The sequence below is a fragment of the Sarcophilus harrisii genome, chromosome 2 (genome assembly GCF_902635505.1).
Source record: "Sarcophilus harrisii chromosome 2, mSarHar1.11, whole genome shotgun sequence".
NCBI classification, from domain to species: Eukaryota; Metazoa; Chordata; class Mammalia; order Dasyuromorphia; family Dasyuridae; genus Sarcophilus; species Sarcophilus harrisii.
In genome coordinates this window covers 307,030,589-307,058,363 of record NC_045427.1, presented here as the reverse complement: position 1 = coordinate 307,058,363, position 27,775 = coordinate 307,030,589, and the positions used below count along the sequence as shown (strand labels likewise).

Genomic DNA, 27,775 nt, shown 5'->3' with positions numbered 1-27,775 from the left:
GTCAATAAGTAGAACAGACTAGGTAAACAATATAATGAAGCATTAAACATAGTAGCCTACCTACTATTTGATAAACCCAAAGACCTCAGGCACTGGGATTTACTATATTTAACCAAAACTGCTGGGAAAACTGGAAAATAACATGGGAGAAAAACGACATCTTATACCACAGAGCAAGACAAGCTCCCAAAGTATACACGACTTAGATGTAAAAGGTCATCTTATAGACCAAATAAAAGAGCAAGGAAGAAAAATGTCTCTCAGGACTATAGAGGAAACATTCATGACCAAACAGGTGATAGAAAGGATCAAAGAAGATAAAAAATGCACAACTTGAATTAAATCAATCAAAATGGTTTTGCACAAACAAAATCAATGATAAATGGTGTTACGGGAAATAAAAAGTACCAACAGCCTTATCAAAAAAAAAAAAAATGCTTGACTAGTAATTCACTTATTAGAGAAATACAAAAGAAAACATCTTTTAAGGTTCCATCTCACATTTCAACAAATAGATATTATGGGAAAAGTAAATGACAATTGTTGGAAGGGAGGCAGGGGAAAGGCAAACTTATACACTGTTGGTAGATGCAATTTGAAACATTGTTGGCAAATTGTAAATTGTGCACATCCTTTGACCCAGGTGCATCAAAGAACATGAATAAGAATATGTATATGGCATTTTACATTACAACAAAGAATTAGAAACTAAGAAGTGCCTATAATTTGGGAAAGGCTAAAAAAGTGGTTTATTAATGCAATGGAATATTATTACACAACAATAGTATTGCATCATAGGAAATGATAGAAGGAAGGTTTTAGAGAAATTTGCTTAGACTTATGAACTGATGCAGAATAAATTAAGGAGAATTCAGAGAACAATTTATAGAAGAATTACAATAATGATAACAACAGCTATAATTTATACAGCATTTATATGACAGGTACTGTGCTAAGTGCTTTAATATTTGTAAATTTTTATTGTTAACTCAATCTTCTCAACAAAGGGGGGTGAGGACAGGAGAAGTATTATTATCCTCATTTTACAGTTAAGGAAACAGGTAAGCAGGTTAGATGACTTATTGAAGATGACAGAGCAATTTAATGCCTGAGGCCGAATTTGAATTAAGGTCTTCCTAATTCTAGAGCTATCCACCTTACTACCTTGCTTGCCTAACAATAATACCATAAAGAATTTCTGAAAGACTAAGAATTGTATTCTGCAATAATCAACAATGATGTCAGAGGACCTTTGAGGAAGCATGTATATTTACTTCCTCACAGAGAGATGGTAGACTAAAGCTCCAGAATAAAACATACATCTTCAGTCACAGCCAACAGTCAATGTAAGAATTTGTTGTGCTTTATTATGTATCCTTATTACAAAGATTTTTTTCCCCCAGTGGGAATGGGTTGGAGATCCAGCAATAGGGTTGAATTAAAAAAATAAATAAATAAAATAAAAGCAAGGAAAAGAAAAAAAGTAATTTTTAAAAAGGAATGGTTAAAATACACAAGGAAGGCTAGAAGGATAAACAGACAAATTGGACAGGTTTGGAAGCTTCTTGCTGAATTTATTATATATGCTTGAAATGAAATTAAACTATATGTAATTGAGAAGCAGGGTTTCATATATAACCTCCTTTTCTTTCCAACTCTGTATATGGAAATGCTAATTTTATTTGGTGCTTGTCAAGTTTAGAATTTTAAAAATAAAATTTAAAAATAAAGCATAACTAGGAGGAAAAAAACAATTAACCAGAAACATAACTGAACAGAATGTCTGCCCAATACTCTACCAGATAGAGGGTCTGATGGAAGGCTTACTGGACACAAGTACAGAGGTCCTGAAGAAGTCAGACAGCCTCTGAACTGGTGACCCATCCTAGTCCAAACATTTACATCCCCTCTTGGGGCAGAGAAATAAGAAAAGGGCAAGAATCTTATGTGACACCATTATAGACCAAACAGTAGCCAGACTGTACACTGCCTGGGAATCCTCAGTCTGGGACAGTAGGATTGTCCAAGTGCCTAAATAAGTTTCCATTGTAGAGAATGACTAGCTGCAACCAACTCAACTCTCTCCACATCCTGTTCCATCATTGACATAAGAGTTTCCCACAAAAGACTAGGGGAGCTAATTTCTTCAAGATAAATAGAAACATTGTCCTTGTCTTCAAGCAGTTTCCAATCCAACAAGAGGAAAAGAACACAGCAACGTGAGACATGGCCATAACTTCCACAAGCCCCACTTCCCCAGGGGAGAGATGAGGGATGCTCACAAGGTCTCCCACTGCATCCAGGGCCATCCTCAGTCATCCTGATCTATACCTGGCCACTGATGGTCCCAGATGGCCATTTCTGGTGCAGAGCATCGGATTTTATATCAGTCATTCAATCAACAAACCTGGTATACAGTATTTTTTGTCTGTTTGTGTTAGTCATTTTCAGTCATGTCTGACGTTTCATGACCCCATTTGGGGTTTTCTTGGCATAGATACTGTAGTGATTTGCCATTTCCTTCTCCAATTCATTTTACAGATGAAAAAAACAGATGAAGGTAAAAAGGGTCAACAGTGACTTGTCCAGGGTGACACGGCTAATAAGTATCTAAGACTACATTTAAACTCATGAAGATGAGTCTTCCTTAATCCAAGTGAAGATGAGTCTTCCTTAATCCAAGTCACCTATCTATCTTCCAAATTATTGTTGTTCAGTCTTTTCAGTCATGTCCAACTCCTTGTGACCCCATTTGGGGTTTTCTTGAGAAGAAGACTGGACTGGTTGCCATTTCCTTCTCCAACTCATTTTATAGATGAGGAACTGAAGCAAACAGCTGAACACAAGAAGATGAGTCTTCTTGATTCCAAGCCCAGTGTTTTATCCAATATACTACCTACCTCTCCATTTATACGTCGATGTATATAAAGTAAATGCTATTAATCCCCTACTATAGATATTTAATTCCAGGCACTGTGCTAGGTGCAAAAAATGAGTCAGTCTCTGCCCTCAAGGAGGTGGATACAAATATACACACAGATAAATAATTCAAAGATCTATATTAAAAAAAATTCCAATCCCTTAACTATGTACAGATGAGGAAATGAATCACATAGAGGTTAAGTGACTTGCCCTGGGATCACACAGCTAGTAAGTACCTGAGGCCAGAGAAGGGAAGGCAAACTGTATGGATATGTAGAATATCTATATCTATAAAAATCTATGTAGGATAGATTTTTGGAAATGACTGATTTAAAAAAAATTAATAAAACATCAAAGAATCAATTGTCTAATAGTGTAGGAAACAGAGTGTAAGTGGCCAAGGTGAGACTGAATTGACCAGGAAAATACCCATGCTTTGATTTTCTGAGGTTCTAGAGAAAGAGGTTCCTGGAGATGGTTGACTTCCTGTATGATGTCACAGGAGACAAGGCAAATCCACGTTTCAGAGCTGCCTAATTTTATTTCTCCCTTCCCTTCTGGAAAACTGGGATCATTTATAATGTACTGGGGGAAAGCCCTCTGGAGATTTATTTGTTTGTCTGATGAATTTTAAGAGTATACTCAGCCGACAGCACTTACTAGATGCCCACAGTGCTGAAACACCAACGTACAAGGCTTTCAAGGCCCTCCCATCACCTAGCCTCTCCCTGACTAGTCAACCTTATCTTCCACTACTCCCCTACATGCAACCTCTACTCCAGTCAAGCGAGTTACTCACTGTCCCCGGCATGTGTTTGCTCACGTTGTTTCTCCGGCCTAAAATGCCCCTCCCTTCAAAGCCTGCATAATCAGGGCCACTGCTCAGTACAGCAATGACTTGTTCTCTAACAACCACATCTCCACAGCTAGAAAGTCAGCTTCTTGCACCCAGGGATTGTATTTTTATACTGCTCTCCAAAGTAGGAGTTCTTATACCTGCCCAGGAACTTGATTTTTTTCTCTTTTATATTTTAGTAAGTATATGACAATATAATTGTGGGGTTTTTTTGTAATGCCATGTATTTTGTTTTATGCATTTAAAAATATTACAGAGTCAAGACAAGTGATCTCTCCCTGATCAGGGATTTGAAGGCATAGATCCATCCCTAACCTCCCATGCCCTAACCCCTCTCCTTTCACATAATCATTGATTGCCTTATTTAGGTATCAAGTATTAGGCAATTAATGGGTCCCTCTAGATCACACCATCCTACCCCTCACCCCCATCCAAGATTTAAAAAACTTTCAGGACTTCCTTTGTGACTAGAGGGGGAAAAAAGGATGGTATCCATAGTTTTCCCCAAGCTGGCAAAGGGGTTCATGGTCCCCCAAAAGTTAAGAACCCCAGATCTAGAGTACAAACTGCTTGAGGGCAGACACTGTTTTACTTGTCTTTTTATTCCCAGCAGCCTTAAGGCAACATAATTGAATAATTTATTTATCTTCCAAAATGGCCAGCATGGTGCTAGGCAGATGAGTAATAAAGACTTGTTGACTAATTGAAGGAGTAGATGGGATTCTTTTCTGTGTGGAATTTCATAAGGGAGAAGAACCTAGTTAATAGAAAGGCCAATAGGCAGCTACATGGTACAGTGGATAGAGGATTAAGCTTGGAGTCAGAAAGATCCTAGTTCAAATCTGGCTTCAAACACTAGCTGGGTGACTCAGACTTAATTCCTATTTGAGTCAGTTCCTGATCTGTAAAATGGAGACATGATGGAGAAGCAAATGGTAAAGCACTCCAGTATCTCCTCCGAGAAAACCTTGTGGAAAAAAAGTCCATTTAGGAACGTAGAGACATGACTCCACCATGTCACAGCCTCTCTATAGTCTTCTCAATTGTAAAGTGTGTGTGTGTGTGTGTGTGTGTGTGTGTAATTACAGAATGGGGATAATAATAGCACTTGTTTCACAGGGTTGTCCTCCAGGGAAGCAACTCTGATGTAATTTGCCTCTGCAGATACTGAAGTCCCCACCCCCTTAGTTCTCCCAACTAAATGGGCCAACATTAAAAATTTATTTTTTTGGCTGAGGCCTTTGGGATTAAGTGACTTGCCCAGGGTCACACAGCCAGGAAGTTTTAAGTGTCCAAGGACATTTGAACTCAGGTCCTCCTGACTTCAGGGCTCTATCCACTGCACCACCTAGTTGCCCCATATGGTTTTATTAATGGAAACCATACACACACGAAAATTAGACTTTTGTTCAAATCCCAACTATGCTTCAACTTCACGAGCCTCAGTAAACTCATACATAAGTTGGGAATGTTGGACTACAATGACATAAGATCATTTTCAGGATGAAGTCTTTAATCAACCTACAATTCTAAATCCTAGCAATATGGTCTGGTGCTGGGAAACTGATAGAATGATTCTAATAATAATGTCTAACATTTATTTAAGTTTGTGAAGCCACTTCCTTGTAGTATCTCATTTGGTCATCACAACAATTCTGGGATGCAGATGCTATTGTTATTCCCATTTTATTGACAAGGAAAATGAGGCTCCGAAATCAAATGATTTGCCATAGACAGTAAAGAAAAAAGGACATGGCAAACCCCAGGTAAACCCTCCAATCTTAGCTTAGTCCCAAATTATTTGTAATCTAATAGAACGGAAACAAGTTATGGAGGATTACTGGGGGAGTTGAATTGCTTAGGTCTCAGGAGGCTCTGCCTTGGTGGGGCACAGACATTCCCTCCTCCATTCAATTCTCTATTATATCAGTAAGACCTCCCACCCTACCCATCCTTCTGCCAGTTTCAAAGTCTCTGTTAAATAGCCCCCTCACCTCCATATTCATGATCCCCAGTGGCTACAGCCGATGCCAGAATTATCTGAAACGATGGGCAAGCTCCTGGGACCCTAACTTCCTGGCTTTGCCCCAGGAGGGCCTTCCTGACTGGCTTGGTCTAAGAGAGGGCCCCGTCTGCCTCATCTGAGAAGGAAAATCAGGCCATCGTTGTCACTGAGTGGGTGTTGCCTCAGACAAATTGAGACCTGGGAAAAACCTTAGCTTACAAAGGTCAAGGTCTCCCACTGCATTCAGGGCCAGACAGCAGTCCCTAGTTGTCTCACAACCGGACCCAGATAGCAGAGAATGGAGTAACTCTGCACAGCCCTTCCTCACTTAAATCTAAATCACGTGTAAGTCAAGTCATCACCCTCCAGATGTCTTTAGAGTCATATCTCATTTCAGACCTCACCTACTGGTGAAAATTACTTTGAAAATCAATGACCACCATCAACCCCAATTTGGAGGGTGTGGTGGGGGGAAGACAATTCATGCATTCATTTAGTATTTATCAAGCACCTACTAAGTGTCCATCACAGCTAGGAGATAAAGAAATCAATCATGGCCCCTGCCTCAAAGGCAAGACATACACACCAAGTTAAAATAAAATCAAATAAAAATTGTAAAAATGCATGTTTGCTCCACAGTTCACAGCAGATGCTCCCTTCCTGGCTAAAGGGAACACAAACACATTCTTTCCCTCTGTTCCTCCCCATTCAGCCTTTCCCCACCTTCTCTAGTAAGCTAACTATCGTGGGGGGCTGTTTCTGCTTTCTCCTGTGGGTGTTAGCTAAACCCCAGGAGAAATAAACCAACCCCCTTCCTGGCAGAGGCACAAGTTTTCCTGCCAGACGAAGGGAAGTTGTGAAGGAAGGCCCCAGGAAGGCAACAAAGCTTGTGGTGGGTGTTGGTAGAAAGGCTGAGATGTGTGTGTGACAGAGAGAGAGAGAGAGAGAGAGAGAGAGAGAGAGAGAGAGAGAGAGAGAGAATACTGCAACTGTAGCAGCCTAGGAAAAGCTTGCTATTCCTGTTACTGAAACCAGGACTGCAGAAACTGTAAACAGTATTTCACTCAGGAAACAGTGGAGAAAGTGGAGAGAACCAGGACCTCAACTTCTTCAATCAGTGTCTGTAAAGAGACAGGTTGAAGCTTGAAGTCAGACTAAAGAAATATCATTAACACCTGGAGTATTAGAGCTGGAAGAGAGATTAAATATCAAGTCTAACATCCTCATGTTGCAGGGAAAAGACCTGTCCAGGGTCACACATCTAGCTTTGTTAGTGGCAAATCCAGAGCTAGAATATTTAAGTCTCTAAATCCAGAGACTTTTCCACTATCCTTATAAACACATAAAGTTGAAGGTTGGATGGGGGTAGGGAAAGTATAGCCAGACACTGAGGTAGGGCTGAGAAACAGCAGACCAAAACTTAAATCTTGCCTTAGAACATCAGCTGAGTGGATCTGGGCAAGTTATTTAGCCTCTTTCTGCCTCAGTTCCCTATTCTGAAAAATGGGGATAATAATAGCCGGCACGTACTTCATTGGATTTTTGTGAGGATCAATGGAGGTAATATTTGTTAAACATTTTGCAAACTTTAAAGTGTTATAAAACTAGCTATTATTATTATTCTTCAATTCGACAAATATTTATTAAGTTCCTACCATGTACAAATATGCCAGACCCTTGGGATAAAGAAGTTAAAATAATCCTTCTCCTCAAGGAGCTTTCATTCTGCCTGAAACAATATGTACACCTAAATGAAAACAATGGAGAAGGAACCGGCAAACCACTCCAAATATCTCTGCCAAGAAAACCTCAAACAGCATCATGAAGAGTCAGGTATGACTGAAAAAATGGCCAAACAAGTAAATATAAAGCATGTCTATACACAGTCATTTCAAGAGAAAGAGAGTGTTAATAAGTACTTTGTGTGTATGGGGAGAGGATCAGGAAAGCTCTCCTGTTACACTCCATCATACTTAGAAGGAAGGTAGGGATGTTAAGAGGTGGAGGTGAGAGAGCATTTAATTCCAGGCCATGAGGAACTAAGCTTACATGAGAGGACAGAGAAAAGGAAGGAAGAAGGAGGCCCTGGAATCAAGAAGGCAAATCCAGCAGGACTGGGCACCATGGAAGTGACTGTTTTAATCCCAAAGCCAACAGGAAGGACTTGCCATACAATCTTGGGGCACCCATAAAGCAAGACTCCCAAGGAACCAACACTATCCAGTACATTTACCTATCTGTCTTAAGTAGTCTTCCTGTGTCTCCCTTTCTACCTTGACAGGGAAGCAATTTTTAACCTCCCAGCGGCAAGCAGAGAATACTCCCATCTCTCTCAGGGCCCACAAGACATGCCGTAGAGATTCGGATCAGGGGACTATTTGGTCCGGTACAGTCTAGTACAAAAGTCTGTCAGAAAGAGTTGTACTGAAAATTAAGTGCCATTCATGAAGTTGTCTCAAAAATGGAGAGGGGACATCATCCTGCCTCATGATCCACTTCCAATGCTAATAGGATGGTAGCGAGGCCTTAATCACTTACTTCTCAACCATCTATGACTCTGTGGGTCATAGGGAAAGAGAAAAGAGGGAAGGAAAAAAGGAAAGAAAGAAGGAAAAAGGGAGGGAGGGAAAGGGGAAGAGAAGGAAAGAGGAAGGAAAAGATTTGTTAAGGGCCTGATTGCCAGTCACTGTGTTAAATACTTTACAAATATTATGTTGTATATTTTAACATGTTTAACATATATTGAATTGTTTGCCATCTAGGGGAGGAGGTAGGGAGGAGGAAAAAATCTGAAACACAAGGCTATGCAAGGATCAATGTTGTCAAATTATCCGTGCATATGTTTTAAAAATAAAAAGCTTTTTACTCAAAACCAAAAATCAAATATTATGTTGTTTGATCCTCAGAACAGCCATGTGAAGTAGGTACTATTATTATCCCCATTTTATAGATGAGAAAACAAGGACATTAGAAATTAAGTAACTTATAGGGTCATGTAGCTAATAAGTGTCTGGGGCTGGATTTGAACTCAGATCTTTTTTTGGGATCAGAAAGAACTTTAGAATTCATCTAGTTAAGCTCCCTCCTTAAAACAACATAGCATCTGGGGCAGCTAGATGGTGCAATGGATAGAGTTCCAGCCCTGAAGTCAGGAGGACCCGAGTTCAAATCTTATCTCAGATACTTAACACTTCCTAGCTGTGTGACCCTGGACCAGTCACTTAATCCCAAATGCCTCAGGGGAAAAAAAAAAAAGATCCTCAACCATCTGTATCTATATTCTTAAACCTTTTCCAGGAAAGTGATAATAAAGAACAGAACATCTATCTATTCAAATGAGGAGATACAAGTGAAAATGTTTTCAAAAGGATAAAACACCATTCAAAGTCAAGCTAGAGAATGAACAGCATAGTATAATGGGGAAAAGCTTGGGCTTTGGGGTCAAAGAATTGTGTTAAATCTAATCTCTTCCATTTACTGACTGTGTGGTCTTGAGCAAACATTTAAATCTTTTTCAGCTTCAGTTTTTTCATCGATAAAATTAGGAGGTTGGACTAAATGATCCCTAGCATCTTTCTTGGCTCTAAATCATAGGATTTTTACTGTTTGATGAGATACTTTCCCTAGTAATAGCTAGCATAATAACAAACATTTATATGGGACTCTAATGTTTGCAAAGCACCTTATGCATGTTATCTCATTTAATCTTCACAACAACTCTGGAAGCTAGGTTACATTACTATCTTCATTTTATAGATAAGGAAATTAAGGCTAAGAGCAGGTAAGAGATTCTCCAAAATCTCAAAAGTATATTTCAGAAATTTTTAATCCCATGACATCCTTTTTGGGTAAGTAAAGGAACAGATACTAACAGGCTCTCTTTAAAGATGGGGAAATTCAACCACAGAGAGAAAATGTGCCTTGCAAAAGTATAGAGCAAATCAAAAGTGGAACTGAGAGGAAGCCCAGACTTCCTGGGTCATTGAATCATAGAGACAGAAGACAAATTTTGTCCTTAAAACAAAGGACATAAAACAATAGAGGTCATCTCATCAAACCTCCTTGCTTTACAGATGAGGAAACAGAGGCCCAGAGAGATAAAGTGGTCTCTGGTAATGACTATCTTGCTTTCTCCCATAAACCTAGCACCCAGAGGTATGCTGGTGAAAATGTTTAACCGGCAAAATAGAAAAAAATGTACCCAAAGTATGCACTCTCCCTTTTCCTCCCCAACTGAGGCTTGCCCAGAGTGACTAGGAAGTGTTAAGTGTCCGAGGCCAGATTTAAACTCAGGTCCCCCTGACTTCAGGGTCGGGGCTCTACCTACCACACAACTAGCTACCCCTTAAAACACACACTTAAGTTTAATCTGCATTAACGTTTTCTCTCACTTTCTTAAGTCTAGGCAACCAACAGAACAATAAACCAGCCCTGATTTGTAACATCCACTGATTTCTGAGGTGGAACACATGTGCAGGCTCTGGCACCCCCCCACCACCACCACCACCACTACCACCTGCTCTATACCAGACTGACCTAGACTCAACAGCCATTCACCACCTGGACTTAGGTAACACCTGAAACAGGTCTGAACACCTCCCTCCCTCCACATGTCACTCATCCACGTCAACGCCGGGTTGTACTTTCCTAAAAGCCGATCCAACCAGACCTTATCCCTGTGCAATACAGAAGAAAGCTGGAAGGCTGGGACAGGGACTGGAGAATCCCCAGCCCCAGCAGCCCTGCCACCTGCTGCCCACTCCAAGACTGTGGGCATCCCTTGTTTGCTCAGGATTCCCTCCTCGGGAGCCTTGCCTCCTCCTGGGAAACGGGTGTGACCCTACTGTCTGCCTCACTGCATTGTGGTGAGCCGGGAAGAGAAGGTGGATGGCCACATACAGACAAGGCTTTGAAGTCAAAGGGCTATGAGTAGTGATGGGTCATTTAGTTGACCCAGTTCTTCGAGATGCATGTCTCACACAATTTCTTCTGAACAAGCAAACGACGTAATTCAGCAAACACTTCTTGAATGCCTACTGTTCAAGGGACACACGAAGGGACAAAAATAAATGGAGACAGTCCCTGTCCTCCAAGAGCCTACTTTTCACTCCTTCCCTCGCCTTTCCTCCAAACCCACAGCCATGCCCCTCTTTTTCATTCTTTTACCAATAGTTTTCTTTTAGAAGGCAGAGCCCAGATGGCAGAGGAACAGGAAGTACAGTGGGACTCACCCACACCCACACACCTCTAACACATCAAAACAGAGCTAAAAAATGCCCCAGACTGACCAGGAGATCCAAGAAGAAAAATCATAGGGAATCGCTTTTCCAGCCCTGGTCAGCACAGGGAGACAGATAGGGCAAAATAAAAGATGGGGTCACACCTTTGCCCTTTATCCAGTGCTGCCGAATAAGAAAGAGACTTGGTCCTAGATAATGTACCACGCAAGGAGCAAGTTCCAAGGAATAAGCAGCAGCTGCGGGGGTCTGACCCTGGGACAAAACGAGGTCCGGTTTCCAGCCTCCAACCGAATCTGAAGCCAGCAGCAGAATCATCAGAGGAACGAAGACTGACTAAAGGAAAGTCTGCAGTTTCTTCACTGAACCTGCAGAGCTGTCTAATAGTGGCTAAATCCAGCATCAGAAAATAAGAAATTAAATTGGAGAAAAAAGCCTGCAGGTATATGCTCAGATCCAAACCTAGGTTAGGAACTTGAAGGACTGGAACTAAAAGGGTAGAAATTATACTTTGCCTTGGATCAAACAATTTTAGAAGCACTAAAAACTTTGCAGATCCCCAACCCAAAGTGGCCCCTGGGGTAACTTAACTCTTCATAGTGCAAGAATGCAACAGCAGAGGCACCCAGACATTTCCCAACATGCAGGCCAAAGTCAGGAAGGATAAGGGAAGAATCATAACAAGCCATCATGGTGACTGAGATGCTTAAGACACAAACCCAAAAGAAGAGAATGATTTTAACACAGATGTTTTGGCCAAATAGCTGGGGCACATATTCAACTAGAACTTGGAAGAGATCAAGCAGGTTTTTAAAATAAGATTAAACAATATTTTAAAATAAATAAATGAGAGTGCTAGAAGAAAAAACTGCAAAAGAAATGAGAGCTTTGGAAGTAAGATTTGGAAAGGGAATTTAACAGTTTGGTATAAGAGGTATAAAACCTTACCCCAAGCAACAAACTCACAGAAATGAGGGCCAAAGAACAATTAATAATTGCATGAGACAACAAGAAAGATTAAAACAAGGTCAAAAGACTGGTTATAAAGGAGAGTATTCCAAAACAAAACCAATTCTAAAAATGTATAAAAATATTTAAAGCAGGTTGGTTGGTTGGTTTCTTTTTTGTAATACTGAAGAACTGGAAAGTGAAGGAGAATGTCCATCAGCTGGGGAAATGGTTGAATAAGTCATGGTATATAAATATGATGGAATAACTGCTATACTGTAAGAAATGATGAAGGGTGTAGTTTCAGAGAAACTGAGAAGCTTATATCAACAAATTTTAGTCAGGTGATCAGAAAAAAGAAGAAAGGTTTATACAGTGACAGGTTTCATAAAGACAACATTTAGGAAGGCTTGGGAACTTTGATCACTGGAACAACCAAGCAGTTTCAGAGGACTCATGCTGAAATATGCTTCCTACTTCCTAGGCGAGAGAACAGTTTTTTGGGGGGGGTTTTAGGGGGGAGGGGATGGAGACACTAAGGGAAACTGATTCGCTCGACTACACATTTTTATACACGTTTTAATAAGGACTTTGTTTTTCTTTCTATCTCAACTACAGAATGGGGATGGAACATGAAAGGAAAGGAAGATTTTTATTGATTTAAAAACATTATTCTGTGAAAGGATCTATACACTTAAACAGACTTCCCAAGAAAGTCATCATACTAAAAAAGAGTTTGATATAGTTTCAATCCTAGTTGTAGTCAGATGCTTCACAAAGAACCAAGGTTCTTACCTTGGAGTTCTTGAACTAAAAGAAAAAAAAATTCAATAAATATTTCAATTCAGTTGGTTTCCATTGTAATTTTCTGTGTGTGGTTGTATAGTTTGTTCAATTAAAATCTTTTTTCTGAGAAAGGGACCATAGACTGGCAAAAAGTTTTATGGTACAAAAAAGGTTAAGAATCTCTGTTTTAGAGCAATTATCTGACTTTTCCCTCAGCAGGAAGAAAAAATACCAAAAAAAAAAAATTTTTTTTTGATGCTGCTTAGGATAACAGGATCATGAAATTGGAAAGGACTTTCATGATAACAGTCCATCCACTTGACTGTAGAGCTAGGTGGTACAGAAGATAGAGTTCATGGCCCTGTAGTCAAGAAGGCTGATTTCTGTTTCAATCTGGTCTCACTTACTAACTGTGTGACACTGAATAAGTCACTTAACCCTGTTTGCCTTGGTTTCCTCATCTGTAAAATAAGAAGGAAAAGGAAATGGCAAAGTGCTCCAGTATCTTTGCCAAGAAAACCTCAAATGGGATCATGAGCAGTCAGCCACAACTGAACAACTAATTGTATAGATGAGGAAACTGAGGCTTGGAAAACAGATGATACATGCAAAGTCAATTTGATCATACCTTGCTCTAATCCCTGCCCCTTAATTCCATTTTTCCTTCCTGCAAAGCTGGAATCCATTAGGACATTCTCTAATATCTGAATCCTGTCTAGGATTCCACATTCACTGCAGTGGCCATTTAATTTGCCAGCTACAGGACTGTTCTACATACCCAGAATATTCTCCTTCACCTCGACCTCTCAAGTTTCCCTAGCTTCCTCCAAAATTCAGCTCAGATTCTACTTTTAAAAGGACTTTCTCAACTCAAAAGATGCCAATTCATTCCTCTCTAAAGTTACTTTGCATCTACCCAATATGTATCTTGGATATGCATAATAGTTTACATATTTTCTCTTCCATTGGAATGAACAGGAATCAACTTTTTTTTGCGTCACCGACCCCTTTTGACAGTCTGGTGAAACTCATGCATCCCTTCTCAGAATGTTTTTGAATGCACAAAATAATGTATGTAGGATTACAAAGGAAAGGTGATTTTTTTTTTCCTCATCAAAGTTCACAGCCTTCCTCTTATGTCCCCTTCCCCCAATAATCTGTTCATGGAATTTTTCACTAGAATGTAAACTCCTTTAGGGCAGGGACTGGTTTTATCTTTCTATCTCCAGATCTTAGGACAAAGTCTGGCACATTCTAAGTGCTTAAACAAATGCTTGCTGATTGATCAAAACAATTATATCCAAGTTCTCTGGACTACCTTTCTTTCAAAGAGTTCAAAGAATTCTGGTTTGAGCCTATTTGTGCAGCTGAGGAAACTAAGTCACCAATGTTAGATACCAAACAACTAGAGGAATTGGAAACCAAACTATGGGTCCAGAATGTTCAGCTAACCGCTCTACCCATCAGCCTTAGATTTAAAAAAAAAATGGCAGACTGACACACTTGGAGAAAAATTCCTGGGGGAGGAACAGAAAACACGGGAAGGAAGGTGGCAGGACTTTCAGCTCATTACCCTTTGCCCTGTTGTCTAAAGGATGACCTGTTTTTAGGTGAGGGGCTGGAACAGCAGTAACCTACTTCCCTAAGGAAGTAAAGACAGAGAACTGGCCTGGCTGGCCAAGTGTGTAGAGCTTTATTTGCCCTTGTTTCCAAGGAAAGCCTTCTAGGTGATCAGGCTATTGAGTGGCTACTGAAAATTGCTACCATTGGGGGTTCATCCATATCTACCAGATGAGGAGATGGGAAACATAGTCTAAGCCAAAAGAATACAAATTCTCTGAATTTCTTTTATTTCTGAGACAGCGGCTGCAGGGCTCCTTACTCCCGAGTTGATTTATTTTTTAACGTTCCTGAAATATACCCAGAGGCCTTTGGCAATGGGTCTTCACAAATAATCCAAACCTGGAATACATGTTAATAAAGCTGTCCCAGCAGGGGCCAAGTCAGACAATTGGACCCCAGGGCCCTAAACCTTCTACCAACCTGAAGGAGAAGGAAATTTTAGAACCAGAGGTTACATACTCTGCCGTGCTCCAAACTCTCTTAGCAGAGGCTGGAAGAATGTTTGGGGAGGAACGAGATCTAAACCAGATCCAATCTTATTTTCCTCAGAGTTGTTTGTAAGAATCAAATAGAGGAATATGTGTAAAGGGCTTACCACAGAGCCTGCACATAGTCAGCGCTTTAAAATGCTCCCCCCCCCCCCCCCCAATAGCTCCCACAAATCTATAGTTGCATCCAATATTTTAGCAATTACTATTTGCAGCCCTACTCAGGCTAGCTATCTCACTAGTACCCTATGGCTCCGAGCAATTAACTGCAACTTGGTCCTAGAAACCAGAATAATTCTAGCTCTTTGATAAATTTGCTTTAGGTTCCATATTAATGCAATTGTTTAAAGTAAAGGGATTTAAAAAGAGGCCGGCTGTAGACCTGCCCCAAATTGTAATAATTTTACTATTAAAGATTCCTGAGGTAAAGTATTATCCCTACTAATTCAAAAGCCCCTAGGAAAGATGATAACACATGAATCTTGTTATCCATTGCTGACACATTATTCCTGATAATCTTTTTAACATGGGGGAAAATGCAGGGGGAAGAGGTTGGAAGGAGAAGGAAGGAAGAGGGAAAAAGAAGAGGAGAGGGGAAGGGCAGAAAAGGAAGGGAGAATGGGAAGAAAAAGGGAGAGGGGAGGGCACAGGTCAGGCAAGAGAGAAGGAAAGGAGAAAGAGTAAAAGAGGAGGAGGAGAGGGGAGAATCAATCTAAAATAAAACACAGTTTGGAATGGGAACTTGAGGACAGTATGAGGACAATGGGGAAGTCCAGAAATGTAAACACAAGAGGGTGCCTCCAGAAAACTCTGCCTTTGTTCAAACTGCTCCTCTCCCTACTACTATGCCTTTTGAAATCCTACCCATTCTTCAAAGCCCAGCCCAAATCCCCTCTCCAGGATGGGGTCCTTGATTTTCCCCAGTCAAAAATGAACTCTCTCCTCCAAATCTCCAATAACATTTTGCATGTCCTAGTAAACTGTTTTGCGTCAGAACATAGATTTTTAGAACTATACGATCTTACAAAATCATCCAGTCTAGTGACTGCATCTAGTGAGGTAATCCAAGAGATAGAAATAGGAATTAAATTCAGATCCTTGGGACTCCCAAAACAACATCCTCTTCACTGAAACAGACTGTTCTCTTTGTGTATATATGGGATTTGTCTGTTTTATCCTGCATAACAGAGATTGCCCCCACTTCTAAATGGCTCAGAGATTGTATTATTCCTCTTTATAGTGGGAGATGGGGAAGGGAGAGGAACTCTCAAATGTTTGTTGAACAGGCAGACAGTGATTCTCCACTTCCCTCAGCTACCCAGTCTCCAGATGAGTGGGACAGGGATGAGAGCCCATATAACTAAAGTAGAATTCAGGGAGGAGTGAGAAGGGAAAAAAAATTTTTTTTCAATGAGAGAAATCGTTGCTAGAAGATGGAAAAGCACTGGACATAAAGAAGTGGAGCTTTGAGATGAGGCCCCAGAGGCCTCTGAGAGATTTCCACTCAGGAGACCCCAGACCCCGGGAGCTCCTTTCTCCCCAAAGAGTGATGGGGTTAGTGCTTAATGTCCTGCTAATTATAAGAGCACAGCTGGTTATTTTTGGCACCTCTTCTGTCGGCAGCCAACAGGGAAAGGCAGTTGCTAGCAACAGAGAGTAGGACGTTTATTTTCAACTCTGCGAGGAACCACCACTGGGCCGGGAGAAGCCCCAAGCAGAGTAAAAGCCCCTCCTCCTCCTCTCCCTCCCGGGCCCCAGCACTGCAAAGCTACTGTTCTCCGAGCAGAATTTGAAGCACCAGCACTTCTGCTTTCACTGACTCGTGCTGCCTCCTTTCTCACTATTAACAAACACAGACAAAAGTGGAAAAATTAAAAAGCCGAGTCGTACGCTTGGAAGCCAGGGCTTCCAGGCAAATAGATTCCCTCTGGTCTCCCGTTTAAACAGGAAATAGGGGACTTCCCACCGGAGCACCGCAGGTTACCCCTTTAGGAGCTGGGACCCCTCTACACAGGGGGGACCCCTCTTCCATTCCCAAAGAGCCCCAAGCTCTGCCACTTATCACCAGAGGAGCTAGGGGTAAGTGGCTTCTGAGTCTAGACTTCCTCATTTGTAAAAGGAGGAGGCTGGACCACAGAATTTTTTTTTTTAAAACCTGCCAGCTCTGACACTATAACATTATATAACATGATCTAAGAGCCTGAGGGAGTATGAGCCCCAATTGCAAGTCTTGCTCCAGCACAGAGTTAGTACTTCTAAAAAGTTGGCAAAAGCTGCAAGGAGACTGATTCCTTAAGGGGTGAGGTATGGGTGTGGACTCAAAAGTAGGATTGCAAAGTTTTATTGCAAAAGGTTGAAAACACTCTAGCCCAGATTGAAGCAACTGAGCCCTTTCAGGGGCAGCTGAAGAGCGGGTGAGGCTTTTGGAACAAAGTTGGACACAGCAGAAAATTGAAATTCAATTAGATTCAACAAGATTGTCCTAAGTACCTACTATGTGCAAGTCTTGGAGGCACTAGTGGAGGAAGTTTTCACACTGGAATTTCCTTCATACAAATGAACTCATAGATCAGAAATAATCAGAAATAAGTACTTAGACAGTGAATGTCCTCAAGTGTTCCTAGAAAAACTTAAAAGACTATGGGGGGGAATGGCAGAGGGTATACAACTTTGAAACCTATAAGCAAACAGAAGATGATGTGACAAATCATTCATTGACAATTAAAACTAAATGATTTAACAATTAAAACTAAAAATTTCTCAATTTAGATGGCATTTTTGCTCAGAGAGGTCATGGAATTCTCTCCAGCTTTCATGGGCATCAGGGTAGAGTGCTGGTGAATGTTTAACAATAGGCTCTCTGGGGGGAAAAAAAGCATGCAGGCCACACTTTCAAATTTTATTAACACTTTTCCAAAGCTTTCTCAGGTCAAAACAAGAGAACAATAAATCAAGGCCTAATGTATAGTATTTGTCTTTTTCTAGGGATTAGATAATCACACAAATTACCTCACAATCAGCTCTTGCACACAGGTGCTTCACTGGCTTCCTTTAAGTCACAGCTAAAGCCCTACACTACAAAAAGCTTTCCCACTTCCCCTTAATGCAAACGCCTTCTCTCAGTGGATTACCTCCAATTTATCTAGTACATAGCTGCTTTGAACATAACTGCTTGCATATTGTCCCCTCCCCAAGAATGTGAGTGCAGGGTGCCTGGTGCATTTTAAGTATTAAATAAATGCTTATGGACTTGACTTGAAGGAAAGCCAATTTTAATTGTTTATTTTCCTCTCCAGAGATCTCATTTTCCACCATAGATTGGGAGGGAAAAAAGCAGCATCCAGGGAAAACCCCATTTTGGCTTAATATGGGCCTGTGCTTCCCCTCCGAGCCAAGGTTTGGATAGATGCCACGCCCCTCCCCGACCTCAATTCTGCCCCCAAACTCCAGCCAAAGCAAAAGGGAACAGAGAAACAGCCTGGAAAAAATGTGATCACCAAAGTCCCCGAGGCCAAAGGGGAAAGGAGAACAGGACAGAGAGCACCTTCGTCAGGCCCAGGGCGGCCTGCAGTGTTCCAGGAAGGCAGGCCAGCCGACAGAAGGACCTATTTGGGGAGAAGTTTTTTAACCAGTCCCTGGGAAAGTGCAAAAGTCTTCCCGGCTGTCCCCTCGGAGATCATTCCCACTAGCTGGGGCCACCCAGTCCAATCACATACCACTGGACCCAAAGAAGCCCAGAAAAAGAACAAGAAAATAACAGCTGGCTTCCAAACTGTGGTAACTTTCTTATGTAATAAAGCTTCCCTCTTTCTGTTTGTCAAAGGGAAAGCTTCAAGTTTTGAAGCTTTAGCCCCACTCAAACCTGCTCAGAATTGTTCCTCCTGAGTTCAATGACTTATGTAGGTGGAGCCAAAAGAAGGGGGAATTTGAGGGAGTTTTATCAATCTAAACATCCGGATTGACCCTCCCAGATGACACTTCACTCGTTGAATGCAAGGTCTTGGGTGTGTTTTAAGATCTGGGCCAGCTCGAACAACCTGATATTACTAAAAGGCTACCTTATTTTTCCAACACTTGCCCAATAGGACTGGGACAGAGTATTCCCAAAACCCCTTGCCCTGCTCTCCCAACCGCAGCTAAAAACTGGGACCTGCCAGTAGTATGTCCGAGAGAGCAAAACAATAATAATAATTCATTTTCTGTAGAAAGTATTTGTTGAGCCTCTGAAATGGTGTTGGGAATACAGAGCCAAAACCAAAACAGTTCTTGCCCTCAAACAGCTTACATTTTACATTCCCTAGTGATTAGGTAAGGGGAAGTTCTAGGTCTACCTCCACTTTTACCTAAAAATTCAACAGATTTTTCAGGCAACAGGTTTTCCTGGCACAAGAATCCAAGGAGGTTGAATGGACCCATTTAATTTTAATCACCCAGGAATAATCACTCAGGCAGCCCCCAATGGCTCCTGTAGAAGAGCCTAGGAGAGGCAGAATTTCCCTTCCATGCTGGAAGCAAGCACAGTCAAGGGCTAGATGAAGTGGAAGTTGGTAGAAAGGTCATTTCAGGTTCACAGATACACCTATTAGGTTCCGGAAATATTACCAAGCCAGAGGAAGACAAAAGTACAAAATACATTCTATCAATCATTAACATTAAGCATTTAAAGTGCCAGGCACAATACTAAAAGCTGGGAATAAAAAAAAAAAAAGGCAGAAAGTCCCTTATCCTCAAGGGGTTTACAATCAACTGGGGATGGGAAGGGGAAAAGAGAAAACAAATCTATACAAATAAGCTAAACACAGGGATAGTTAGGCGGCACAGTGGATGGAGCGCCCAGCCTAGAGTCAGGAATGCCAGATTCAGATTCTACCTCAGACACTGTGATCCTGGACAAGTCATTTATCCTCATCTGCCTCAGTTTCCTCATCTGTAAAATGAGCTGGAGAAGGAAATGGTAAACTACTCCAGGATCTCTGCCAAGAAAACCCCAAATGGGGTCACAGAATCCTACACAACTGAAGTGACTGGACACATACAGAATGAATAGGGAATAATTAGCAGAGGGAAGAAAAAAATATTCCTTTCATCCCTGGGGAATTGCTTCCAGAAGCCACATCCAGTATTTGAGGACAAAGGGCCTACCATAAGTTAACAGAGTATAACAGTGACAAATGACACCCAAATGGCTCTTTACAAATATTATCTTATTTAGAGCTCCCCACGAGGTAGATATTTTCTGTGACTGCTGAGTTTATTTTTTTGACTTAACCTATGATGTCAGTAAGGGACTCTCAATGAGAAGCTAACAAAACAAGACTAGCACCTTTTCTGCCATTTGTGATCTTAGAGAAGTAATGAGAAGTTGGGACTTGCTGGAGGTTGCCCAGTCCAGATGTGTCCAGAGATGGAACCTGAACCACGGGTTGGGTTTTCTCCATTCTGAGGTCAGTTCTCTATCCACTAATTAGCTTTCTCTTGGTACAGATTATTATTATCCACGCTTTACAAATAAGCAAACTGAGGCTCAGAGACTTGCTATCTAAGGAAAAAACAATTAGTAAATGTCAGAGGTGAGAGCTGAAAACCAGGTCTGTGACCTCTAAGATCAACACTCCTAAGCAAAATGCAGCTGTCCCTGCATAGCAAAGGTTTTGCAAGAGGGAGAGGCAGTAAAACTTTGCTATAAGTCCTTTACTATATTAAGGTATCAAAGCAGAGAGGGGCGATATGTAAGAAAATTTGATTTCCTGTCACTGGCTCTAAAAATCATCTGGGAGATTTCTCTGCCCATTCAGAATATAAGCTTCTGGAGGGCAGAAATTCTTATTTTTGTCTTTATCTCCCTTAACTTAGCACATAATGTGTCTTTGTTGAGTCCTGATTTAAATGTTAAAAGCTCATTTGTACATAAAGTTCTGTCCACAAAAAAGTTCACCTTCTCCAGCTGCGCTGTCACCTTCCGATGCAGATGATTTTAATAAGGATTATGATTCCAAGATGTTCATTGCCTCATCCCACTCCCACTGGCTAGAGTTTAACACACAACAATCCGTTGAATTCACAGGAGGCCAAAGTCCTAATGTTTCTCAAACAAAGGGTCCTGGGCAAGTCTTCAGAGACCTTCCCCTAAGAAGCCCCACTACCACCAAGAACTTGAATCTGTCTCTAAATATACCACTGGCTATGTCACCAAGAGAAACATCTATGACAATGGCTCCCTGCTCTCTTGCTTCAGACAGCTCCCACAAGGAGACGAAGTTCCTCAAGTCAGGAACTGGAAGGCACAGTGGAAATATCATTGGTTTTACACTGAATCAGCTTTGTATTTAATGTTTGAGTATTTTGATCAAGTCACTTTTTTGGGTCTCAGTTTCATCATCTGTAAAATAAAGATGGTCTTCTTTAAATAAATATAAATTTTAAATAAATATATAAATAAAATAAAGAGGCCTCTAAGAATCCCTTCCAGTTCTAAATATATGATCAAGAGTCAACCATCTTCAAAAGCCAGGTCCAATCCAACTCTGAGGTAGGTACATTCAGAGGGCCTTTGTCTTCCCTAGACAGCCAAGGCACAATAGATAGTATTGGGGCTGGAGTCAGGAACCTCAAACACTAGGCCCTTGGCAAGTTATTTCAACCCCATTTACCGTGATCTCCTCATCTGTAAAATGGAGATACTGGCATCTACTTCTGAAGATTGTTGGGAGGATCAAATGAGATAAGGGCTTGGCACATAGTAAATGCTTTATAAATGTTTGCTATCATTATTGTTCCCTGGAAACCGGAATACTTATGCAAGACAGTGATATTCAGGAAACATTTACATGATGATCACACGGCTTAAATCCAAGTCATATGAGATTTGGTTGAAGGAACTAGAGATGGGCAACCTTAAAAAGGTAGAGGCTGGGAGTCAATAACTATGTTCAAAGGGTTGCCAGGTAGAACAAGAATTTGATTTGGGTAAAGAATGATGGATGAGATGGAAGAAGGCAATTTTAGGCTAGAGAGAATAGATTAGAGCTATCCAAGAGTAGAACTGCCTTACTCAGAGGGTGGTAAGTTCCTCCCATATCCAAGCAAAGGCTAGATTGCCATGTGTCAGGTAGGTTTCTTTCAAGAATGCACAGGCTTAATTCAGAAGAGCAATTTGGAACTATGCCCAAAGGGCTATAAAACTTAATCCAACAGTGCTACTACTGAGTCTGCATCTCAAGGAAATCATAGAGGGCTGAAAAGGATCCACATGTGCAAAATGTTTGTAGAGCTCTTTTTGTGGTGGCAAAGAATTGGAAAAGGAGTGGATGCTCATCAACTGGAGAATGGCTGAACAAGTTGTGGTATAGGAAGGTAATGGAATATTATTGTTCTATAAAATGAACAAGCTGATTAGAAAAGCCTAGAAAAATTTACATGAACTTATGCTGAGTGAAACAAGCAGAACCAAGAATACATCATATATAGTAACATAAAGATTGTGTGATGATCAACTATAAAAGACTTGGTTCTTCTCAGTGATCCAAGGCAATGTCAATAAACTTTGGATGGAAATTGCCACCTGCATCCAGAGAGAGGACTATGGAGATTGAAGGTAAATCAACACATGCTATGTTCATTTTTTTCCCCCTTTTTCTTCTTTTTTTTCCTTTTCCTCTTACGTTTTTTCCCTTTTGTTCTGATTTTTCTCTCCCAGCATGATTCATAAGGAAATTTTTTTTTTTTTTTTAAAGAATGTACATGTGTAAAGGAAAAAAATAAAACAAACAAAAAAGGAATGCACAGGTTTAGATAATAATTGAGGTTTTCTCTAACTGTAAAATTCTACAATTAATGACTTGCTCACAAAATCTAGTCTACAAATTTCAATGGAATATATTCCTATATTTCAATTCCTGAACTTCCTTTCCAACTCTTCCTCCCAAAAACTTTCCTCCTCTCACCGCTTTCCTGAGCCTTAGGAGCTCAAGTTATAACATGTAGGTTTGGATCTGGTTTCCTATAAGTTCTTTTCATTTTTCAGCTCCTACCCATTTCTGTATTCACAGCAACCTTCTCTTAATTCACTGCCCCTTATTTTGATCTTTTGCTCACATAAATGGCACATTCTTCTATTTATCATTTATAGTTGCATTCATAAGCAGCTAAGTTGTACAAGTGACTGAGTTTTAGACTTTGGAGTCAGAAGAGCCAAGTTCAAATCCTAGCTAAGATGCAATAAGTCTTGTAAGTCACTTAATTCATTTACCCTCAGTCTCATTTTCCTCAGCAGTAAAATTGGATGTTAATAATGTTTCCCACTCTTCTCCCCCACCCCCTTTAAGACTGTAAACCACTTTACAAATTTTAAAGCACTATATATAAATGTTGGCGGTATTTTTACCCTCTCTCTCTCTCTATTTTCCATATTGTTTCCAAGAAGCTGGCAAATGTTTGGTTAGGTCGGTGTGACCTTAAATCAAATGTAATCCAATGTCCATCCAATGTTTGACAGATTGGTGTGTCTCTGAAAGCTCAACTGATTTTATCTTCATTTCCCTAACGTATTATCACAATTTGAACACTTATTAAGCACCTGCTGTGTAAAAAGTCAATGTAGTTAGTTGCTAGGTGCCCAGAACACAATGACTCTTACCCTACCCTCAAAGGAGTTAATAATATGATCATAGAATAGAAAGAATATGGGAGATCATACACCAATCATCTCATTACACAGATTTTATAAGTGACTTGGCTAAGGTCTCACAGAAACTATCTTAGGTGGGCTTTGTCCTCTTAATTCTAAGTCACTGCACATTCCTTATCTAGGCAAGCAGCTTACAACATCATGCAGAGATAAGAAAATGCAAATAAGTCCAATGCAAAGTCAAAAGTGATAAATATACAGAAAAAATATAAACAAAAATGCTTTGACAGAACCCAGGAAGGAGACATTATTTGAGATCAACTACTTCTTGCTGAGAGACTAGGAAAAGCTTCAACTGTAAAGGACTATACTTTTTAAGTCTTAAAGGATGCAAAGCTGGGAGTGAACAGGTGTTTTTCCAGGACTGAAGGGAAAGGACAAATTCCAGAAACAGGGTCATCCAGCTTGACAAAAGCCCAACAGGAGAAGATCCTCCTAGGATACAGGTATACCTTCATTTACCTCAGAGCAACATCACAATTAATCCAGAGGGGAGGTCACCTCCTAGAGTGAAAAATTCAGGATAGAATGAGAGTCCCTTTTACCATCTCTGCATTGACTATCATTTGGAAGCTTTTGTGGGCCTTTGTTTCCTCATCTGAAAAATGAGAGGATTAGACTAGATTATCTCTAGAATCTCTTACAAGTTAACATGAGTAGGGGGAAGGAAAAGCCCTTGTCTTCATTAGTCCTACCCCACAGGACCTAAACACTCTATTTGTACTTGCTTGGCTCAGGGCTTGTGTCTTTTGCCCTAAAGCCTTGAAGGCTCCCATGGCCAGAAATTCTGCCTATCCAACTGCTTCTAAATAAGCTGAGGGTAGCCAGAAGTAGCTGGGAAATTCAAAGAGAAAGTTCCTGAACCAGGTCCTTGCTCCAAAGGAGCTTCTCTGTGGCTTGCATGCAAAGGGTCTGACTGCAGACTTGCCTAGTCAGGACTCAGCAAATCATGCTTCAGTCCAGAGGCTCTGAAAGGCTTCTCCTTAATCTGTGGGAAGCATGTTGTCTTTTTCCCTCCACTTATTAAAAGAAGCAGCCCACAGCACCAAATGCTGAGTTATTTTTATATCCTGTGTTTAAAAGTTAAACTGCCTCCTACTGTGTTCCAGTAAGGCAACTCAGAAAGCCCCTTCTCCCCTTGCTCCAGAAGTAAAGGGGTCATGGTATGCAAGTTGGAGAGGGACAGTATGCTCCAATTGTCCTTTCCATTCCTAACATGAGACTTGTGGAGCTTAAAGGAGGTCAAGTGGTCAACTCCTCCTGGGATTTGGGGGGAAACCTCTGATATCAAGAAAGAGAAGGCTTGGGCTCCTAAAAACCAATTTTATTATATATAGTCCAGTTGTATAATGGAATGTAGCATAGCCCGGAGATGTTAACATCAAGTTGGGTGAACAATTTATTGTTGCCATTTAATTTTTACTTATGTTTTCTTCACTGATCATGGAAAAAAGGGCAGAAAATGAACCTGAAATTGTTCATTTTCATTGTTCAGAAGGGGAAATCTAAACCTTCCTTTCTGCTCATTGAACACTAAAAAAAAAGACCACCAGTGAGATGCAGGCAATTAATTAATTGGCATAGTGAATAGAGCTGGAGTGAGAAGATGTGAGTTCAAATATGGCCTCAAATAGTTATGTGATCCTGGACAAGTCATTTAATCTCATCTCCTTTAGTTTCTTCATCTGTAAAATCAGTCAATTTCTATCTCCCAGGGTTATTGTGAGGATAATATTTGTAAAGTGCACTGCAAACCTTGAAATGTTATGTAAATACTAGCTCTTACTATGACCTACATATGGACTACCACTTCTGTAGGGGCCACCTTTTACCAAACCTCTGGAGGCCACTAGGGTGGCTGGTTAATCCTTACACTTGTGTGGGCTGGCCTACCCTCTGCCCTTACCTACCTAGCCCAGAAAGAAAGCCTTCACAGCTGCAACACATTCTGTTACTCCCTCTGATACGCCCATCTCCCCTCATAGGGAAGAACCCAAAGTAACCAAGCAGATGTAATACACATTGGGCTGCGGTCTTCCAGCTCATAAGGCCCAAACCGAAACATAAGAGTTACTCCTGTGCAAAAAGCCTTCTCTTCCATCCAAGGAGAGACCCTTTTGTGGAAGCCCCTTTCCCTGGGACTGGCCCTGCTCTGTGCCCCACTGCCCTCACCCTCCCGCCACAGCAACCTCTGACAGACGTAGAGATCCCCCTTGCCAGCCTGGGGTTCCCTTACCGCCCCAACTGCTCCCATTAGGCCCACAGAGCAAGGCCAATTTGGACTGAGAGAGCCCAGAAGTCACAAAGTTTTACGGGGGAACGATTGTCCCTTTTACCAGGCAACGCTTAAAAGCAGACTCTCGAGCCCGGCTCCGACTGCTCGCAGCCCGGTGCACTCCCGAGGCGCCTCCGACAGAGCAGCTTTTTGGAAGCCTCCCCCGAAGCTGCAACAGGTCTGCCCCTTATGCTGCCTGCGCCTGCTGCCCCGCTCAGCGGCGGGGCGGACTGCTCGGACAGCCGGGTCGGGGCCGGCGGGGCTTGGGGTCCCTGGGAAAGGGGGAGCGCGGCCGCTGCAGAAGCGGGCTGCGCGGGGGTCCCGGCGGGCCTCCGGTCGGGGAGGAGGGAGAGGGGGACGGGGGTGGGGGGCGGGCGGGGGGCTCTCGATGACAGCTCTGCGCCGCGCCTGCACGGGGGCGGCACTAAGCCCGCCCGCCCCGCGGCCCGCTCCCCGGAGACTCGGGCAGCGACATGCCGGCGGGGGAACGGGCTTCTCGCCTCATCGCCCTCCCGTCCCAACTCTGGGGCGGCCGTCCCGTCCCAGGCAAGCCGGGCCGCGCCGCTGCAACTAGTCGGTGTCCGACGCTCGCTCCGTGCCGAGGCCGCGGGCGGCGCGGGGGCAGGATGTGCCGCCGGTGGCCGCGCCCCGGCTGCTGGAGACCGGAGGGACCGAGCTGCGTAGCTGCACCAGCAGCCCGCTTGCACGCACACCGAGCGGAGGGAGGGGGAGGGGGCACGGGGAAACACGCGCGCGCGCACACTCACACGCAGTACAAGCCACAAAAGTTATCGGGCACCGGGATCTCCCAGAGCCGCCCAGCAGCTCCAGGCCCCGGCCGCGCGGCCGCCGCCGGAGCGATCCGGGCCGGCCCCGGCCTCGCAGCGGCCACCGCTTGCATGCAGCCGATCCCGAGCCGGCTGGGGTGGGAGCGCGCGGCGGCGGCGGCCAGGCCTCGGGATCCTGCAGGGGCCCCCGAGGCGTCTCACTTACCCAGCGCCTGCCCGGCGGGCTCCGGCGTCGGCGTCCTCTCCTGCGGCGGCGGCGGCGAGCCGAGGGCGATCTCCCGGGGAACCTCCAGCGGCTTGCACGCACCTCCCCAAATTTAAAAACAAACCGACGCCGGCTAGCCCACCCGCCCCCTCCTTCCTGGAGGAAGGGCCCTCCGTCCCCGGGCCTGGGAGGGAGGCAGAAGTTTGCTTGCAGCTCCCCTGCAAGGGCTGAGTCCTGCTCCGGGTCCCTGCTTCGGTGCTTGCTCCCTGGCGCTCTCCCTCCGTGTCACCCCCAGCCCTGCGATGCAGTGTCAGGATTGCATGGCTCTGACTCATCGGTTGAGCTCACAGCTTGAAAAAAAAAGAGAGAGGCGGGGGGAGCATGCAACAGCAGAGGAGGACTTGTGCTCCGGCGCTCCGAGAGGATTGCACAACCCAGCCTTCCACGGCGCGGCCCAGGGACACCCTCCAGCCGCGCACACAGGCACCGCGGCGAACGGGAACCAGCTCTTCCACTTCATCAGCACTACTGTCTTATGATCTCGCCCTCCCCGGAGCAGGCCGGTCCCCGCCCACTTCCTGTGACCAAATAAGGCTGGGAAAGGCGTTTGTAAAAACCACCAGCCTCCCCGCCGAAGTGGGGATTTCCAGCAGACCTCCGCTCCGCTCGGGACTTCGATCCGCTCTCCTCCCAGCCTCCTCCAGGGCGGCCACCGTCTGCTCCGCCGGGATCCCGCTGGCCTGGGCGCTGCTTTCCCTGCAGACCCAAGGTCAGGAGGAGATGCTGACGAAATGCGCGGAAACCCATCGGCCTGCCAGGAAAGTGTCCCAGCCTGGGCGCGGCGGGCGGAGGGACGCGAGCATCTCCGCCATAAAAACCCTCTCTTTTTGGAGGCCGTGAAAAGGCAAAGTTCTCCGTGCCCAGCCCTTGCACGGCCTTAGCACCGCATCTCCGCT

General features: G+C 42.9%; 1 protein-coding gene across 4 annotated transcripts in view; it reads right to left on the bottom strand.

The window, feature by feature from the left end:
- Nucleotides 1-27,775, bottom strand: part of MIDEAS (mitotic deacetylase associated SANT domain protein) — a 135,882-nt gene that overhangs the window by 45,559 nt on the left and 62,548 nt on the right. For 2 of the 4 annotated variants that reach the window (XM_031952547.1, XM_031952549.1), the window contains exon 1: nt 26,820-27,421. The exons of 1 other annotated variant lie outside the window; for it this stretch is intronic. The gene's annotated coding sequence lies outside the window, so the exon portion shown is untranslated. Of the gene's footprint in view, nt 1-26,819; nt 27,423-27,775 lie in introns of those variants that run through there. One more of the 4 variants, XM_031952550.1, reaches the window with a different exon arrangement.